At 41.3% G+C, this 19307-nt stretch overlaps 1 long non-coding RNA gene, 2 other non-coding genes and 3 pseudogenes across 3 annotated transcripts; all 6 read left to right on the forward strand.

The window, feature by feature from the left end:
• Positions 1-19307, forward strand: part of LOC144007798 (triple functional domain protein-like) — a 116334-nt pseudogene that overhangs the window by 95146 nt on the left and 1881 nt on the right.
• LOC144008186 (U2 spliceosomal RNA) lies at positions 201-391 on the forward strand. The gene has a single exon (XR_013280709.1). It is a non-coding gene; the product is annotated as a U2 spliceosomal RNA (small nuclear RNA).
• LOC144008261 (U1 spliceosomal RNA) lies at positions 1558-1721 on the forward strand. The gene has a single exon (XR_013280773.1). It is a non-coding gene; the product is annotated as a U1 spliceosomal RNA (small nuclear RNA).
• On the forward strand, positions 3570-3703 carry LOC144008202 (U2 spliceosomal RNA; annotated as a pseudogene).
• LOC144007723 (triple functional domain protein-like) lies at positions 12977-13608 on the forward strand (annotated as a pseudogene).
• LOC144007489 (uncharacterized) lies at positions 13829-14581 on the forward strand. Its single transcript, XR_013280193.1, has 3 exons — positions 13829-13920; positions 13990-14116; positions 14435-14581. It is a non-coding gene; the product is annotated as an uncharacterized LOC144007489 (long non-coding RNA).

Raw genomic sequence — 19307 nt, forward strand, 5'->3', positions numbered from 1 at the left:
TTTACACCTTCAGAAATAACAATGTTCCAAAACGTTCGATGCGCATGTTAAAAACAACGCAGTTGACGCATTATCATTCAAAACGGTGTATAGTTGTTGTTTGACGTTTCTGGCACGTGACATAATTAGTCGATGTGAGCAACCGTAACTTAAGGTTGTAGTCTCTGGAATTAAGACCTCGCCCCTTTCACTGTGTAGGTATCGCTTCTCGGCCTTTTGGCTAAGATCAAGTGTAGTATCTGTTCTTATCAGTTTCTTATCTGATACGTCCTCTTTTCGGGGACCATATATTAAATTGATTTTTGCAACAGGGAGATGGAATAGGGGCTTGCTCCGTCCACTCCACGCATCGACCTGGTATTGTAGTACTTCCAGGAACGGTGCACCCCCTGACAAGGTCAAAGTAAAAACATTTATCTTTTGTTTAACCGGAAGTATCTACTCCACCAGTCGTATCTCCGTCATTTATGTACGTTGTGCACGCGTGGGTCTTCTCCGGGTACTCCGGTCTCCTCCCACATTCCAAAGACATGCACGGCAGGTTAATTGGGCGCTCCCAATTGTTCCTAAGTGTGCTTGTGAGCAGTGTTGGGAATAACGAAGTTTAAATATAACGGCGTTAGAAACTGCGTTGCTTTTTCACTAACGGAGCAATCACATTAATTACTGTTCCTATCGTTACAACGCCGTTAGCGTTACTGATAATGTAAAGTGCCGCATTACAAAAATATGGTTTCAGGAAGCGCCGCGGTGTCAAGCTTTCGCCCAGCTGACAGACAGCTCCACATCAGTGGGGGTGGGGGAGGGGAAGTTATGTTTATTGTTTTGATGTAGTCGGGTAATTTGTCTGTTTTATTCCAATTCGAAACGTTGCATGTTTTACCGTGTGAATGGGCGCAGTTTAATGTTATGTTAATTATCAAATTGCTTGTGTATGACGACGCGTTGTAGCTGCCTGCCTTCAATTTATTTTCCTGTAAATATCTCCACTTTCTGTTCATTACTCTCAATTTAAATTAGTCTTAAATGATGCACATTGACTGAGATGTTTCATCTTCCCAATATTAAATCCATATTGAGTTTTATAAGATTTTTGAACTGTCAATGTCTGCTTCACAAATTGATTTTTTTTACACTCACGTCTCCAGTAGGTGTCGCTCCACACTGGCTCTCGCGACTCATCGTTTCCTACATAGGTGGATGATGATTATTATCATCATCCACTGACGACAACCATAAGTGAATGATCTTTTAACTCCTACGTTAGCGTGAATTGAAGTATAAAGTTCCCTCCAAAAACCCGCTTCATCGCTCAGCCAGGAAAATCACATCATGCATTGTAGAGTAATTATTAAACAATATAACATGGGACTTTCTGCTGTTAGCTGGGCTAATTGTTACGACCAACAGACAGTGATGAGGACTTACTTTATTCTTCAGAAACGTCCTTGTATTCCGATGCGTGTGTATTGTGGTTCACAATTTCACGTGTTAGGAAACCGTCACTTCACATAGTGTGCGCGTGAATGACAATCGCGCTGGCGTCCTATCCAACTCATACTTACCTGGCAGGGTGAGATACCATGATCAAGAAGGTGGTTCCCCCAGGGTGAGGCACTCCATTGCACTCCGGTTGTGCTGACCCCTGCGAATTCCCCAAATGTGGGAATCTCGACTGCATAATTTGTGGTAGTGGGGGACTGCGTTCGCGCTATCCCCTGATAAATTTGTTTAAAAAAAAAATATGGAAGCTAATTTTGGTGCTGGACTTCTGACACTTGCAATGAGAGTGAGTTCAGTTTATTACCGTCTATTGGGTCGAGGTGAACCACGTGCACAAAACATACAAGAAAAATCTGACTGAACACCTTCACAAATCACAATGATGGCAGAACATGGATTTGTTGATTGTTGATGGTATTAAAGTCTGATGTCGTGATGGTGATAAATTGTAATGAAGTTGTGAAGTTGTGGTTTTCTAGAACAAACAAATAAATGTAAACATACAATGAGGTCCATTGAGGCATCGCACTAAACAATATCAATTGTTTCAAGTAATAACAAAATATATCAATGGCACAAAAGAATTTTACAATCTTATTTGTACACTTAAATAAGGCAGAACACTATTGCTTGTGGTGCAGTGTGTTTACACGAAATATCCACAAGGGCGCGCCAAAGACCACATAAGAGACTACAAACGACAGCGTGGATAATGGCGGCCACGGTAAAATGTAAATAAAGGCAGAATTCGGGCGTTCTACATGGGTTAGCTCGACTTAGAATTGACAAATGGTCCAGAGAACTATGAAGAACTAATTATTATACTTACAGCGTCAATTACGCACAACAAGCGAGTTAACATGGAAGTCTGATACGGTCGTCTAACTCTGGCTGCTCCTTCCGCGTACTGAACACTGGGATCAGAATGCGCATGTCAATTGGCGCAGGAAGAATGTAACCGAGAAGTCTCTTAAAGGGCGCATTATTGTTTGACATTTCTGACACGTGACATTATAATTAGGCGATATGAGCAACCGTAACTTAAAGGAAGGCTCCTTTAATTTTACATGTATGGCTTGATTGGCAGTAAATAGTTAGTATAGCTACGAAACATGCATAAGAGCTGAAGAATACACTCCTATATTGATTTATTTAACTTTTTTCAACATAGAAGTACTTCCGTGTTGCAACGCCCCTTAAGTGGTGACGTCACTAGTGTGTATACTCGCTTGGGGAACAGTAGTTCACGCAGACATAACAACGAGGAAGACACAAACGTCAGTTATGCCTTACTGTATTGCAAAATTTTGCAAGGCGTCGGCAAGGAAAAACCTTCTTTTTCCTGAAATATTTCGTCAGTTCCACACGTTTTGCATTGCTCGTACTGTGTGTCACTTTACCTGTTGGATATTTGCTCCTCCAAGACTTTTCTTCTTCACATCTTTCATCGCAACCAAAGCTATCCTGAGAATGTCTATTTAGTATTGCCATGTTGAATGTCTGATGTTCCAGGATGCAGTTGAGATTGTCCGCAAGGAACCGATCCTCGAGTTCTTTCATTTCCAGACAGCACACATTCATTAGCGGATTGTCCATTCCTGCAGCTCCCGCACGAGCACCACTCACCCCCCGCCTGATTCACTCGTTCGTCAAAGTTTATTTTGTGCCCGAAAAGACCATCTGGCGCCACAACTTTCACATCCAAGGCAGACTTTCCTTCGGTAGTGTTATTTTGTCGTGTTGGCTCGAAGCGATAAGGTTTAATCCTTCCGGGTTTGACGCTAGATGCACGGCTGCGTTGCATAGTGCTTCCATAGTGTAGCGTTTACACACTAGTGACGTAAACATCCGGGTTATTTAGTCACGTGTAACAAACATGCCGGCGTTCGATTCATTTTAACAATGGTTTAAAAGTTATTAAATGTACATAAAAAAATAATCACGTCACCAAATTAATTATTGAAAAAGTAGCAACTTTTTGCTGCTAAAAATGGATCAATAAGTAAAGTGTCCCTTTAAGGTTGTAGTCTCTGGAATTAAGACCTCGCCCCTTTGACTGTGTTGGTATCGCTTCTCGACCTTTTGGCTAAGATCAAGTGTAGTATCTGTTCATATCAGTTTAATATCTGATACGTCCCCTATCCGGGGACCATATATTAAATTGTTTTTTGGAACATGAAGATGGAATAGCCTACCCACAATGCACCACGCCGCTACCCATAATGCACCTTGAATTCGAGATGCGCACTTCGCTTATTATATTATCATCATCCACTGACGACATCCATAAGTGAATGATCTTTTAACGCCTACGTTAGCGTGAATTCAAGCATAAAGTTCCCTCCAAAAACCCGCTTCATCTGTCAGTCAGGAAAATCACATCATGCATTGGAGCAGGATGATTTGGTACCCTAGGCGAAAATGTACATGGTAGCCCCCCCCCAATCCCATAAAAAAAAACACACACACAAAAAAAAAAATTATAGATATATTATATTTAATAGCACACCACACAATAAATACCAAATTCCACAAACAAATAAAAATAAGAAAAATAACAAGTACAATGCAATGCAACTTTTTATTGCAATTTTTGCAAAATGACAGTATTTAAAACCTCAAAATGTTTTCACTATGTACATTAATAATTGTGTAAGATACAAAAAATAGTAAATGTATCAATATACAAACTTTGATATATCGTAAAACTTTGGCAATAAGGTGATTCACAGATAATGTGAATAGTGTGCAAAAAAACTTCACTAAAGAACTTAGGAACATAATGGCAAATACTTAAAATAGTGCACGCCGGGACCTCCTTGCAGCAAAGGCATCAATTGGTGCATCAAAGGATAGCTGCCTGGATACTTCTTGATTGATGCTGATAAGTGCTAGTCGAGTTAGCCGTTCTTGTGACATGGTAGACCTTAAATAGTTTTTTATTAGTTTAAGCTTGGAAAAGCATCTCTCAGCTGATGCTACAGTCACTGGTATGGTAGCGGCCACTCTGAGTGCTACCCACATGTTGGGATAGATTTCTCGGAGTTTTTTCTCCTCGAGAAAAACTAAAAGTTCCATGCTTGACATATTGGATTTTGGCCAGGTAAGAAATTACTGCATCTCTGCTAAGAGTTTTTTTTTTTTTTTTTTTTTTTTTTATTTATTAGAGTACATATTGCACAAATAAGTAGACCCCGAGAAAAAGGCTTGTTAATTCCAGGCCTAGCAGACATGTTGCTCCCCATAACAGTCATGGAGCTCATAGAAAATACTAGATGTAGTCGTTTTTGTTGTGGGTTGCTTTTTTTTTTTTTTTGCATTAGTTAATTTGATTAAATTGAAGATTGTGTAATCTATGCATCCTATTACAACCTTACTTTCATGTTGTGAGTCAAGTGCGTATTCTACAGAAAACATTTTGTCAATATTTTGGAAATTGTTCTTATGTTTATTGAGATATTGAACATCCATCCATCCATCCATTTCCTTGACCGCTTATTCCTCACAAGGGTCGCGGGGAGATATTGAACAAAATCTTTACATTTTTCAAAGGTGGTATACTCATATATGCTGAGCACTGTACATGATGCAGCAATAGCTGATATAACTGAAATAGTCACCTGGATCTAGAAGATCGAGCTTTGTGTCACTCAAAGTACTGCTGATTGGTGCTTGACTGGCTGTTGCTTCAGCTGTACATGAAACAAAATACATCACTTCAAATTATTTTGGTGTTAAAGCAGGGAAAACAAATCCATTTGCATTATGACAGAATACAATGTCAGAAATTATGGCTGTTTGTATTAAATGCACCATCCATGCACTTACATTCAGTAGCCTTTGGTGAAGATGACACTGAAGGATTGTTTACCACAGCTTTTGCAGGTGCTTGTTGTGGCTGCAAATATTTTCTCAGCGCATCTAGTTAAAAAAAAATGCATTTACTATATCAAGGTTTACATTAAACCAGCACATAATTCTTATTTTCAATAAATTAATGTGGTTATGTGCAGTGTTGCCACAGTTACCTTGAAAAAGTAACTTAGTTACTTTACTGATTACTTGGTTTTAAAAGTAACTAAATTGCGTTACTGATTACTTGATTTTAAAAGTAACTAAGTTAGATTAAAAGTTACTTTTTTAGTTACTTTCAGCAGCTGCCGATAACACCATCTCAACATAAAAATAATGCAGTAGAAACGGAGTTCCTAATACTTTATTGAAAGTGCATTTTTAACATGAAAATAAAGTTTTTTTTTTATGAAAAACAAAATAGGCAGTCTCTCTTGACTTCTTGTAACGTAAATACTTTTTTATAAAACAAAAAATAAAAATCTATCCAGGTGAAAATGAAAATCCCCTAAATTCCTCTATTGTTTGTTTGTTCCGCTATTCCAGTGTGTACACATGTATCAGTTTAAATATTTATTAGTAGTTATTGACAGTTATAATTGTTTTTTGGTTTGTTTGTTTTTTCTCTTCAAAATAAGGATCAGGAAAACAAAAGGTTGATAATTTAATGTTAAATATAAATATTTAACCTTTAGACAGACACCAACACAATTAAACAGAATATTTGCACATTGTGAAGTATTTCAGAAACATAAATTTAAGACATGAAATAAACCTACCGTCCAGCCAAAAGAAATATGAAGCCACCTTATGGAACAATAAATCTATCAAACACATTTTAACCACTTAATATATGCAAAAATATTTCCAAAAGTTCATTTCCCTTTTTAATCAACAATTTTTGTATTTAACAATTTTTTTTTTCTTTTGTCATCACTTTCATTTTTGGTTAATGTATGACATCTTTTTTTGTTTTTTTTAATATGAGACACGATGATGGCCACAGAATCACTACTGTTTATATTTTGTTTTTTGGGCTGTCGTAATCGCGGGCACGTCTCAGTTCTCCTATCTGCTGCTCATGCTAGTTGTAGACATTGACAGGGAGCCACAAACTGAGAAATGAGATACTTGCAGTGTGCTTTTAGCTTAGCTGGTGTGTTGGCTGTGGGACATACCTGTGTCGTTTGAATCCATGCATTGGATCGTCACGGGAGTTGTTCTTTTTGGCTCGCGCGCAGTACCAACGCCGGCCCGGGACATACAAGTGCACCGAGAGGACTCGATAGCCATGGGAAATACCGAGATGTACGGCACCGGCTTCTGCTAACTGTCTCCATTTGTATGTTGTCACTCGTTGCGCGCGCGCGCGCCGTGTCGCGAGCACGGAAACACGGAAGTAGCTTGAATGGTGATGCTACTGAAATGTAAACAAAACAAGTAGAGCACGGCGCAGAACTCTTGCTATTGTTATGAAAACCATAAAGCCTCACTCGCAACCGATACGGTCGTTTAGCTCCCCTTGACGAACGATGGTTCGGTTGAATCGTTTTTTTGTTCCACCCCTAATGAAAACGTAACTTGTCTGACGTCACTCCCCCGGGCGAGAGGGCGGAGACGACCTCATCCCATAATGCTTCACGGACCAGTTGAGGATGGAAATAAATTATTTTTTTTTACCACTTTTATGGTCCATAATGCACACTTTTTTTGTTGTGTTGTGTGCCTGTTGGTTAATAAAACTAGTAGTAAAAGTATCATCACTTTTGTTTTGAATGTGCAAACCATTCATGACCAGACCATGGCTGAATTCAGTGTGGTGATCAATGACTTCTGCCTCATCTTCGTAGTTAGCAGTAGTTGTTTGTGACTGTTAAAACAGTGAGATAGTTTGCCTTCTTCATGAAAATGTGGAGTAACGCATTGATTCTCTGGACAGTAACTTTAATCAGACTACTTTGTAGAATAAAGTAACGCGTTAGACTATTAGTTACTTTAGAAAGCAACTTTTTTGAGTAACGCGTTACCGGCAACACTGGTTATGTGAAACAATGACTTGTGCAAATCCATTTGCAGGTATCTGGACTTACTGGCTGTTTTAGTTTAAACTCAGCAAGCGTTGCCCCACTCTTGTGTGCAAAGTAGCTACTAGCATGGATGTAATGGTGCAGTAAACAAGTTACAAGCAAGCTAAGAAGCCAACGCTATTTTCGTGTTTATTTTATAAACAATGATGATTGACTGACATACATACCTCTACCCTGGGCCCATTTTTCCTTCTCCTCCTTTCGCCGCTTTCTTAGTGCAGCACTTGAAGGCTTGGACCTTTTCATTGATGTCAATGTATAAACAATACAAGTGAGCCAACCATCTATCTATCTTTCTAAAGTGCTGCCACTACACTCTGAGATGATATACGACCCCTCCCCCTACCTTTCATTCATTGTAAGCGGCAGCAGCGGGTCAGGTTCAGGGCGCCAGGACAGCAGGTCGTGAACTCAGTCATTTATTTGAAATAGAAGTAATAAAAAAAAGGAACTCAATAAAATATATTTGCTATATAACATTTTATGCTAGAAAACACGAAAGGGAGGGGAGGGCTTTTTGTGTTTTTTAAATTTTATTTTTTTTCCTTTCTGCAATTTGGCGCCCCCTCCACAAGATGGCACCCTAGGCGACCGCCTAGCTCGCCTGGAGCCTGGGCCCGCTCCAGAGCCCCTATCTAGCCTGTTTTCCATGTCTCCGTAATTCAGCACAGCTGAATATAATGAGAACTAATCAGCAAGCTTGGCAGAAGCCTGATAACGATCCTGATCACCAATCAGGTGTGTTAGTGGAGAGAAACATGGAAAACAGGCTGGATAGGGGCTCTCGAGGACCCTGGTGTAAGACAACGCAAAAAGAGGGCAAATTTGAATTACTGATATCACACGTAGACATTCTACCAAATTAAATGTAGTCTATAACCTAAGCAGTCGTACCGAAACAAACGTTAAATCAAAAACGGAGCCGTTTGTGAATCGACAGTTTCCCCGACACCCATAACAAGCGCGGTTCTCTCACGTAACGGCTAAAATTGTGCAGTTCACAAATTACACACACACACACACACACACACACAATGCAAAATCAACACTGAAAGTTTACATCAGAAAAAGTTTGGAAAAAGCAACACAAATTAAAGAGGACGTTTGCGAAGTTCTTAACGGCTATACCGACTCACAGGCATTACACATTCAAGTTGATATTTTAACGACATTTTTGACTCGACAAAACATACACATAGAAAAAAAAAAAAATAGGAACACCAAAATGCTACGAGTGGCTGACCCACATATTTTGAAAAGTCAGTTTCTAACCACCAGGAACACATGCACTATCATGCATGCGTAATGCAACTCACCTTCAGCTTTTCGAAGTTAACAGCAGGTTGAAATCCAAGGGGAAAGAAAAGAAAGCAGACAAGTCTGTCTTTAGATGATATTAGTGTGTAGCTACTCCAAATCTCCACATCAGCACCGAACAGCGTGCGCCACCATCCACCTTCAAAACTCAGGAAGCTCTGCTCATGCGCAGTTGCTTCCAGTTGATCAAAGAGGCTCTCATTACGTCACCTTCTGTGATCTCGACAATAATTTCAGCACCCTGGCCAGGGGCGGACTGGCCCACGTGGGTACCGCTAGCACTTACTGCCCTCCGGACCCGCGGTCCACCGGGGATTTCCCCGGTATCCCGGTACGTGACGTAACGAGAGCCTCTTTGATCAACTGGAAGTAACTGCGCATGAGCAGAACTTCCTGAGTTTTGGAGGTGGATGATTGCGCACGCTGTTCGGTGCTGAAGTGGAGAAGCTACACACTAATATTATCTAAAGACAGTGACTTGTCTTCTTTCGTTCTTCCCCCTTGGAATTCAACCTGCCGTTAACTTCGAAAAGCTGAAGGTGAGTTGTATTACGCATGCATGATTGTGTGTTCCTGGGACTGTGTTTGTAACGGCTCGACAGAGTCGATGAAAAACAGGTCCCAGAAACGCAGGCTCAGAGGAAAACAATCTCGATTTATTTTTTGATAAACCGAAGAAACAAATCTTGCACACGGCAAGGAGCACGAATGTAACACAAAGCACTTGCACACGGCAAGGAGCGCGAATGTAACACAAAGCACTTGCACACGGCAAGGAGCGCGAATGTAACACAAAGCACTTGCACACGGCAAGGAGCGCGAATGTAACACAAAGCACTTGCACACGGCAAGGAGCGCGAATGTAACACAAAGCACTTGCACACGGCAAGGAGCGCGAATGTAACACAAAGCACTTGCACACGGCAAGGAGCGCGAATGTAACACAAAGCACTTGCACACGGCAAAGAGCGCGAATGTAACACAAAGCACTTGCACACGGCAAGGAGCGCGAATGTAACACAAAGCACTTGCACACGGCAAGGAGCGCGAATGTAACACAAAGCACTTGCACACGGCAAGGAGCGCGAATGTAACACAAAGCACTTGCACACGGCAAGGAGCGCGAATGTAACACAAAGCACTTGCACACGGCAAGGAGCGCGAATGTAACACAAAGCACTTGCACACGGCAAGGAGCGCGAATGTAACACAAAGCACTTGCACACGGCAAGGAGCGCGAATGTAACACAAAGCACTTGCACACGGCAAGGAGCGCGAATGTAACACAAAGCACTTGCACACGGCAAGGAGCGCGAATGTAACACAAAGCACTTGCACACGGCAAGGAGCGCGAATGTAACACAAAGCACTTGCACACGGCAAGGAGCGCGAATGTAACACAAAGCACTTGCACACGGCAAGGAGCGCGAATCTAACAAAGCACTTGCACAAGGCAAGGAGCGCGAATCTAACAAAGCACTTGCACAAGGCAAGGAGCGCGAATCTAACACAAAGCACTTGCACAAGGCAAGGAGCGCGAATCTAACACAAAACACTTGCAAACGGCAAGGAGCGCGAATCTAACACAAAACACTTGCAAACGGCAAGGAACGCGAATCTAACAAGAACACTTGCAAACGGCAAGGACAGAATAGAAAACACAAAACACTTGCACCCGGCAAGGACTATACGAAATGAGACACGGAATCAAAGACGGAATGAACAACAAAAGGCGACGCGGATACACACACACGTGAATACAAAATTAACCGAGGACCAAAACAGATCCAATAACTTTACCAACAGGAGAACACTTGGACACAGTGGTGAGCAAATAATAATCCGACAGCTGGCAGTGGCTGCTCGGAGTCCTCTTATAGTCTTGATTACTAAAGCGATGCAGGTGCGGGGCTGGGGAACGCCCCCCTCGTTACGAGATTGGGGGGCGTGTTGTACCGACTTTTGTCCTCTAACCCCGGGTTTTCACTGGATGCGGTTGCGGTGCGGTGCGTCTTGACTGCGTGCTCCGGACGGGTCAATTTTTTTGTCAATCCACACCGGCTCCGCACAGCTGCGGTCCGGCAGCTCCGTCGCCGCCCACTTCCCAACGTGTCTCGCGGGACCGCGATCATGTGGCATTTCACAACGACAAACATACAGAAAGTCTGCTCAACAGAGAAGCAGAAAGATATGAGATTCCATGCAGCATCCTTTTTTTTGGTTGTCCTTGTAAAGTATATTAATAACGAGAGTCGGGTCAGTGCGGGTCCACTCTTTATTTCTGTCTTTCCCGTCCGGCTGCCGCTCAGTACGGCAAGCGAGACGGGCACAACAAGCAATCGCGAACATCAAACTCACAATACATTACAGTCCTTATAAAAAGGCTGTGCCGTGTCATATATTATTTTGTGGTTTTCCACCTCCAATATAAACCTCTCCTCGTCCATGTTCGCTGGTGTCTAAACCGTGAATGAGCACATGGCCCGGCGGCGACGCCCACGTCACGTTTTGCTGAAAAACTTGCGAAATAGGAGCTGGCGAGTATTTTATTCTGAAAGGTAACCGGAAATTTATTTTGAAACTGCCTCGGTCTTCCTGTCCCGCTCGATGTGTTTTGTGCTAGCTTGCCATTTGCCGGAGGCCTACCGCTGCGGCGTCCGGCAAAAATAGAAAATAGGCTATCCTTGCGGAAGGCTTGCGGCACGCCGCAGGCCTTCCGCAGTCGACACGCAACGCACCCGCAAGCGGTGTAAACTGCACCATTCGAATGAATGGAATCTAATTGCTTGCGTCGCCGGACCGCACCGCAACCGCACCGCAACCGCATCCAGTGAAAACCCGGGGTAAGACTACCCGTAGCCTGCGGGGGCGTAGTGTTCCGCTGGGGGAGGAGTGTTCCGTGCTTGGGGGCGTAGTGTTCCGTTCTGCGGTCTGCAATCAGATACAATTGGGGCTCGTTACAGGCACTGAAAAAACAAAAGCACAACAGGGCAGAGAACCGAACCATGACAGTGTTAGACTTTTGTATTTGTTAGAAACGGACTTTTCAAAATTTGTGGGTCAGCCACTCGTCGCTTTTTGGTGTTCCTATTTTTCTATGTGTGTGTTTTGTCAAGTCCAATATGTCGTTAAAATATCAAATTGAATGTGTAATGCCTGTGAGTCTGTTTTGCCGTTAAGAGCTTCGCAAATGTCTTAATTTGTGTGCTTTTTCCAAACTTTCAGTGTTGATTTTGTGCATGTAACTTGTGAACTGCACAATTTTAGCCTTTATGTGAGAGAATTGCGCTTGTGGCTGCCTGTGAATCCCCAACGGCTGCGTTTTGATTTAACGTAATCATTTTGGTTCGACTGCTTAGGTTATAGACTACATTTAATTTGGTAGCATGGCTATATGTGTGACATCTAAAATTCAAATTTGCCTTCTTTTTGCGTTGTTTTCAAGGCCTGACTGCGTTTATGACAGTTTGTGTTCAGATTTTTTCCGTTTGTCAACTATGCTAGAAATCTGCCGTTACTGTATTTTGAAACTTCATTGTGCATTCAGCCTGATCGGACGCGTGACGTACGTCGAACCGCCATTACCGAGGGAGCTATAACACTGGGGAAAAGAAAAGAAAGAAAAAAAAAATTCCGTAGTCTTTACGGGGAAAACCCGGCAGCTGTGGTTACCAGGCAAAAAAATAAAAAATAAGTGGATGAAATGTAAACGACTTTACTTAAATTTATTTTACTGGTATTAATACAATAAACGTAATCTGATACATAACAAAATAGTATAACAGCAGCATGTGCCTGGAAATGGTACTTCATTTTCATTTGCTGCTTTTATACTATTTTGTTCTGTACAATTTACATTTTCTGTTTATTGTACATTCAATACCAGTAAAATAAACAAGCTGTTCTGCAAAGTTTACCTTTCCCCACTGCATTTATTACAGAATTTCCCTGATAACCGCAGCTGCTGGTTTCCCACTGTAAAAACTTTTTTTTTTTTTTTAAACTGTATTTAGTATATTTCATGTGCAATTTATGTACAGTGTTTTATTACAGCTGCTATTGTTTTGTTTTTGTTGTGTAAGTTTGGCAATATAATCAGAAATGCTGCCATGAAATTGTGCTTCCTTTATGGCAACAATCTCCTGATTGTTCTCCACCTCTTGCCTACAGAAGTCCCACCAGAGTGCTTTGAAAGTTGAGCAGTGCACACAAATAGGATGTTCTGCTGGCGAAAATCCAGAACCCAGGACATGGACCTGGACAGAGACTGCGCAGAGGGTGCGACATTCGACTGGCCGCAGCTCTTAAGCAAAACGCCAAGAAAAATCAAGCTGGTCGTTTCTGTGGCCTTCTACAAGACCTCAGAAAAAGTAGGACATGTATTAGATATCAATGTTTGACATTTGATTCCATAAAATTAATGAACCTACCTTGATGGCTAATTTGAACACATGCAATTCTGGGGAACAAGAAGAACACCACTGACTGACTTCATTTCTCCCTTGCAGGTGTGCCGTGTGTTGGACTGCCTGGAGCAGGACTATCAGCGAGAGGAGGACTGGTGCGGAGGAGCAGACAATCTCCACCCCAAATGTGAGGCGGATTTGACCCTCAGGATCAGGAAACACTGAGCAGAAGGAAGTCTTCCTCAAGGTTCAAATGACACCTGGAAGATACAAACATAGTTTCATTGCGATATCTTTTAATTTAAGTGTTTGTCATTTTTGTTACTCAGGCGTGCAGTATGGACAGGAGAATCGCAGATATCTTCTTGAAGTACATGGAAAGGGACGGCGTCAAGATGGGAATGCAGTGGCACGATGACGCTGATGTCAGTATGGACAAGTAATTGGATGTATTTACCAAAACGAAGGGATTCATATAGCCGTAACCAAATGCTGGCATAAGAAAATTGTACAAATCTGTCTTTAATTGAGCACAAATTGTCTGTGAAAAATTATTCAATGCACCACTAGAAAATTGTAAAATGCTGTTTTATCTAATCTTTCATCATCAGTTACCCTAATGTGTGATTGTTATTTTGTCGTCATAAAAATCCTTGCTGGCGAGAGAAGATCGTGTCCTTCACTTGTGGAACATGAGGAAGGAGAGTTTGGAGCAGTGTCAGAGTTTTGTGGCATATGAACGTCGGGCCAAACAGGTCAGTTAAAAAACATTTGTCTCTTACTTCCTCATGAGACTCAATCAAAAACATAATGTTTGTTTGTAGCTGCTTGGGACCATTCAGGACATGGGTGAGGTTTACCTGTCCACACACCTTCTCCACTGGCTCTCTCATCCACAAAAGCAGGCGGGAGCTTTTGAAAGATCGCGAGGACTTGCACATCATTGCCAAGGTGGGTTGCGTGTCACACTCTTGCTTTGACATCTGGATGCAAGCTAGGGGTGAACAATTTTAAAACATCTAAATGCGAAGCGAACACAAATATTACGATTTTATATGTGATTATTTTTTTCAAGGTGCCAAAAGTTTTATTAAAAATAAGACATTAAAAGTGATTTCTTTTCCCCCCCTTCTATTGTTTTTGGAATTCACACATTGTTAATAGCAATAAACTATTTTCGCGTCTAGAAACTTCAATGCAACAACATCCAACACAAATATTAATTTCTAATACAAGCATGCAAAAATACTCTTATCCACTCATCTGCAGGAAACAGAAGTGTGTGAAGTTGCTCATCCAACAGTTGGACGACTACTGCGGCAAAGGTCAACGTCACGCTTGCGAGGTCAAGAAATGGGCGACAGAATTGGACAATTGCTTCCAGGACTTTTCCTGCAAATAGACAACCACAACCGCAGCATGGAGAAGACCTTGGATGTAATGTACCGGGGTTACCGGTGGAATAAAGGATCCCAAAAACGTAGGCCAAGAAAGGAAAATACAATTTGTATTTATTACCAAAAGTTCCAAACAACACTTGCAGACCGGCAGAGAATACAAAATAAAAAGTACTTGCCAGGGCAAGGAAAACACGGAGATACAAAAAACGCTTGCAAAAGGCAAGGAAAATGTGAAAGAACAAAAACACACTTGCAAAAGAACAAAAAAACGCTTGCAAAAGGCAAGGACCATAACTATGCGAGGAACCACACTCTTAAGCCAAAAACTACAAAAATAGAAAAATTGCAGCAATACTTACACAGAAGACCTTGGATGTAATGTACCGGGGTTACCGGTGGAATAAAGGATCCCAAAAACGTAGGCCAAGAAAGGAAAATACAATTTGTATTTATTACAAAAAGTTCCAAACTCACAAACAACACTTGCAGACCGGCAGAGAATACAAAATAAAAAGCACTTGCCAGGGCAAGGAAAACACGGAGATTAGTGATGGCAAAATGAAGCCCCGTAAAGCAGTGAAGCCCTGCATGAAATGCTTCACACACACGTAGGGGCTTCAAGATGATTCATTTCCTCGACTACGCCATCATGTGGACAGAAAAATGTATAACATGCTTGGTGCATGCAATAAAATGGTGGGGTGTAAATCATGCTCTAAATACAAAAGAATATATATTTGAAGAGTGTTTTAACATGAATTGTTCTGTGTTACTTTGTCTATGTTTGTGCTTATGCAACAAGTGAAAATGTGAAATAAGGAGGTAAAATAAAGTGCTTATTCATTTTTATTTAAAAACTATTTTTTTCCGAAGTTTTTGGACTCGGGCGGTTTCTTTTTTTTGCAGAGAATTTCGCCTGCTTTGGAAAAAAACTCTCACATGGTACTGATGAAGCAGGGGTGCATCGATATGAGATAGCAAGTTTGTATAGAATTGGACGCGTATATTTCTGTGATTCCCAGTACTGAAGGGGACTTTCAACTGTGAACAGAAAAATGTGAATTTTATGTGTTGTCACATTTTATTTTATTATTGGAATCTGTTAAAATAGTACCGTAATTACAGTGCATTACCTTCTGAGGTGAGATCTGCTCAAAGTGCTCCTAAACAAGGGAAAATCTCTTTCTTTCTGGTTCCATCGCAAAAAGAAGCTCGTCAAATCGAATGCCAAAAGCAAAAAAAAGTAGCGCAAGAAGGGACCCGACACAAAAAGTGAAGGGGAATCCATAGCGTTTCTTTGCCGCTTTTATTTCGAACTACACTCAAACCTAGCGAATCATTTCCTGAATCAGTCACCTGCTTCGTGGGGCTTCAAACGTCACCACGTACGTCATCAACACACGCATTGACACGCCGTTCATGAACCACTCATCTGCATTACTCGGCACACACTTCAGGGATTCGACCCGAGAAGCACATCACTAACGGAGATACAAAAAAAAAAAAAAAAAAAAAAAAAAAAAAAAAAAGCTTACAAAAGGCAAGGACCATAACTATGCGAGGAACCACACTTTTAAGCCAAAAACTACAAAAATAGAAAAATTGCAGCAATGCTTACACACCAAAAAAGGAGTACAGAGAACACATTGAACACTGGCAGTGAGCAAGGAACAATCCGACATAGAGCAGCAGGTGTCCATGCCTTTTAAAGGCCCCTGATTAGAATGACCCACAGGTGTGGCAGGACAGGAAACGCCCCCTACTCACTCGCCACTGGAAAAAAACAGAAAGACAACAGAACTGAGAGACAAACTATGACATTGGGTACCTCGTTTGACGCCAACAAGGCTGTAAGTCGACATTCAGACAGTCAATTTTACATCATTCAATCTAATCTAATCAAAAGTTGCAAATCCAATTGCCTTGCTTTTTTTTGAGTCATTGTCAAAACCAAATTAAAGTAAAAGTACTTAAAAAGTTGCTTAGGTCAACAGATTCATTGACCTACATTTCCATTAAGACAATTATGCAGTAATTTCTGTCTCATTTTTCAGCGTAAGGATCTCCAACTGGATGTCATTCCTGCCACATCTCTGGGGTCAAATGTCAAGTTGAGGGATAACACTCATAAAGTCAACGAGGAGAAAAGAAAGTGCACGCAAAAAAAGTGTAAGTGATTCATGATACTATTTGTGAAGTTGCAAATGCAGTTCAACACACGAGGGGTGGCTTGATTGAATTCAACTAAAGCAGATTGTCGTTTAATTATTAGCCATTGGCTGATGCAAAATACATTTGCAAGATTTCAGTGCCTTGTTCAATGTTTTTGTAAAGGTTCATCACTGCGGAGCTGATTGAGATGGAGAAGGCGTACGTGCAAGACCTGCGGGAATGCATTGATGTGAGTTTCACTTCTGTTTACATGTTTTGTTTTGTTTGTTTTTAACTTGAAAAGAAGCTCAAGTGAACTTTTGTGTGACTTCATGCAGATTTACCTGTCGGAGATGACCAACGGGATGGCGGAGATACCTCCAGAAATCCTCAATAAACAGCACATCATCTTTGGGAATTTGGAAGATCTTTATGAATTCCGCCATAAGTAAGCATTGCAATGACACTATTTTTTTTTTCTCCCAGAGGAGCTTTGTCCACTCAGCTAAAATAAAAAAGAAAGAAAGCAAAGCAAAATGAGCCCTTATGATGTTGTTATAGCTCCTCCTAGTGTTCAATTAGCTCTTTACACAGAGTGGACCAAACAAAATAAATCAGCTTCTCACACTCAATTAGCACTTGTTAAACATTGCCTACCTCACATTACCATAAACCAGTAATCAAAGATTGTTCATGTTATCGAATGAAAAAATTTATGCAAACATTTGACTGCAACTGTGCACTCACATTTTGAAATGGATCAACTTTCTCTCTTCCTTCAGCATCTTTCTCACAGCGCTGGAGAAATCTGAATTGACTGAAGACGTTTGCCATTGCTTTGTCACATGGGTATGTATCACTTACTCAATAGTCATAAATGACTCAGAAAGAACCTCGATCCATTTTTTTTTTTGTAGGCTGAAAAGTTCCAGATGTATGTGGATTATTGCAAGAACCAACCGGACTCCTCTCAGCTCATTCTGGAGCAGCGTGCTGCAAACTATTTTAGTGTAAGTTAATTATCAAGGATAATCACAATGAAACGACATATTTCATTGTCTTACATTCTTTTCTCTCTCTGATGTGTTAACAGAACATTCAGAAGAGGCACCAACTGCCCTCCTCAATCGGCTCCTTCTTGATTAAGCCTGTGCAGAGAATCACAAAGTATCAGCTCCTGCTAAAGGGAAACAATTTATTATTATTATTATTATTATTATTATTATTAGTAGTAGTAGTAGTAGTAGTAGTAGTAGTAGTAGTAGTAGTAGTAGTAGTATTATTCAGTGAATCCCAATTTGTCACAGAAAACACTATTTTTAGACCGATTCACGATTGGTGAAAAATCTGTGACATAAAGAGATCATACTGATACATAAAAATGTCTTTTTGTAATTTTACCACTCCCACATGCTTTAAACACGTTTAACCTTAAAGCACACTTTTTTTAATTAAAGCGGTGACTGTGCAACACGCATTTTCAAATGAACACAAAAACATGCGTGTTTACAGAGATATTTTTTTTGACAGCGTTCATTAAATTAAAGTTAAATTAAAAAAAACAAAAACATACAGGGGGCGGCACGGTAGTCGAGTGGTTAGCACGTCCGCTTCCCAGTTCTGAGGTCTCCGGTTCGAGTCCAGGCTCGGACCTTGCTGGGTGGAGTTTGCATGTTCTCCCCGTGCCCGCGTGGGTCTTCTCCGGGTACTCCGGTCTCCTCCCACATTCCAAAAGACATGCATGGCAGGTTAATTGGGCGCTCCGAATTGTCCCTAGGTGTGCGTGTGCGTGTGAGTGTGGATGGTTGTTCGTCTCTGTGTGCCCTGCGATTGGTTGGCAACCAGTCCAGGGTGTCCCCCGCCTACTGCCCAGAGCCAGCTGAGATAGGCGCCAGCAGCCCCCGCGACCCTTGTGAGGAATAAGCGGTCAAGAAAATGGATGGATGGATGGATGGAAAAACATACAGGAATAACTGGACCACGGCCAATCAGAGGTGGCTCTCCCCCTTCACACTCTGATTGGTTGAGGCCATGATAAGTATGTCCGTTGCCAAACCAAATTCGGCTTTCACTACAGTGTTGAGGAGTTTTTTTGTTGTTGTTGTTTTATCCTAGTTCAGCTTTGGTTGCACTGGTGCAACCTCAGATTTTTTTTTTTTTTCAGTTGCACCATTGTGAAATTAGGGACCCTGAGGGCCCAAAATGGGCGGACCCCAGAGCCATGGCAAGTGTCAAAATGGCCGCCCCCTTGAGACTGATACCCAGGTGGATTTTCCTGCTTAATTCGTATTCCACAAACGCATTAGTCATCAGAATTCTGTGTTAAGACTAATGGGGCCACATGCAATATGTTATTTTAAAGAATATTTTGGGTTGACTTCTTCTTTAAAGACCCTGTAAAGTAAATTCATGAATTTGTTTCTATGTACAGTACAGGCCAAAAGTGTGGACACACTTTCTTCATCCAATGTATTTGCTTTATTCTCATGAGTGGTTACTTTGTAGATTCTCACTGAAGGCATCAAAACTATGAATGAACAGATGTGGAGTTAACGCCACATGTGTTCGTTAGTTGTTGTCAGTAATTATAA

This window comes from Festucalex cinctus, chromosome 19 (genome assembly GCF_051991245.1).
Source record: "Festucalex cinctus isolate MCC-2025b chromosome 19, RoL_Fcin_1.0, whole genome shotgun sequence".
Lineage (NCBI taxonomy): Eukaryota > Metazoa > Chordata > Actinopteri > Syngnathiformes > Syngnathidae > Festucalex > Festucalex cinctus.